Raw genomic sequence first — 1,830 nt, 5'->3', positions numbered from 1 at the left:
TATATATATATATTTCTATATTTGCAGCTGTACCTCTTGCAGCTGTATCTCTTGATTTTACATGTAAATGATTTTTTTAAGCGTACACTTACATTTAGCTGTAAATAGTTTCACGTATTAAGTATCACGAATGATGAATACGCATCCCATCGTATCGATCTAGACGCTCTTTCAAGCTCAACATACTTGAGGGAGACCTTCGTGCCTTTTTTAAGAAAAACTTGTGCTTTTTATTCATACATCTTTCTGCAATGACAATAGAGTTGGGAAATATCTCTTTGCACAATGCACGGCCGCATTTTTATTGTATGAAACATATGCAACATCGTCATAACGCTCAGAAAGTTATTTCAAAGGATGATGACTCGCATTCGTAGCAAATTTCATTCCGTGAATCGTGTGTACGTCGCGCTGTGTGTGACACACTAGTACGAAAATTTTTCCCGTGACTGTCTCGTAATCGATTTCCTTAATCAATGTTGCTCAGCATGTCCCATAATCATCATTCGTTGTCGATAAGTTGATGAACCGCGTCGAGTGTCCCATTCAAAAACATGCAATGTTTTAGGACTGAATGTATCAATTTTTTGCTCACTAAAAAAATAAAGCGAAAAATTATTATAAAAATAAAAAATGAGCGATAAAAATTAAATATTTCATAAAGGACATAATTATTGAAAAATTAAAAAATTCAAAATTTTACACTCAAAAAACGTGATTTTGCAGTTATAGAAAATTATCTAAAATAGATAAATTGCAAGTATTGGATATGTATTGGATATGATTTGTGGTATAAATTCTATGCATATACATAATTTTCTAGATACACATAATTTTAGATACAAAAAGCAGCTATAATTCTAGCTGAAACAGCAAAATATTGTTTCTTTTATATACAAGAAATATAGTAATTTCAGAAATAGAAACAGTAATGACACCTTGTTTTGCTAATGTTAGCATAACCAAATCGCTGCAATAAATATATTTTTAATGACGACGTTACGCTACAATTTCGAGCGACTACTGTCATCGTTGAGTGCAGTTTATATAGTTCTATATAATAAACGAATTTCGAGTCGGATGACGCCAGTGCAGTGGCCTTGTGTATAAATAATACTGATAAATACATACTCGTAGATAGATACATACGTAAATAAATAAAACGTTTATTTATATTCAATTTAGAACAAATTCTCTAAAAATATAAACTATACCTAGTGATGCGAGAAACATATAAGGAAATGTGACAGTAAAGTAATACAAAAATACAAATAACAGAGAACGTATCTAATTAATAAGAATAAAAAATGTAAAAAAATAAAAGAAACGGCACGAAGCTATTATGATACTCCACAACAATTTAAACTTATGTTCTTGACAAGAAACTTTTTATTGATCTTCCATGTCCTGAAATTGTTTGTTTCTTAGGCCAGTATTCATAATATAATCAATTCTTATATTTAAGACAATCTTAAGTTCACTCTTGAAATGTGAATCAATCAGAGGGTCGCATCAGAGTCTTAAGACATTAATTAAGATGATCTTGAAATAGAATCAACTATGAATACCAGCCTTAATGTTTTTGTTGTTAGTAACAAGAGTTACTGCTTATCATATGTTTCTAATCAATAAATATGAAAGAACAATACGCGTCAACGTGTTATAATAGAAGAATAGAAGTTCCTTCAGTATAGACATTTTTAATTGCCATACTGAGAAAAAGTATATCCTAAATTTGAATAAATATTTATTTGAATAGTACCAACTAAGTATTTATTAAATATAAAGATATATTTATTTTACAAAAAAAATATTAATTTGATTTAACAA

This window comes from Atta colombica, unplaced genomic scaffold (assembly GCF_001594045.1).
Source record: "Atta colombica isolate Treedump-2 unplaced genomic scaffold, Acol1.0 scaffold88, whole genome shotgun sequence".
Lineage (NCBI taxonomy): Eukaryota > Metazoa > Arthropoda > Insecta > Hymenoptera > Formicidae > Atta > Atta colombica.
Note: the sequence above shows the minus strand (reverse complement) of the source record.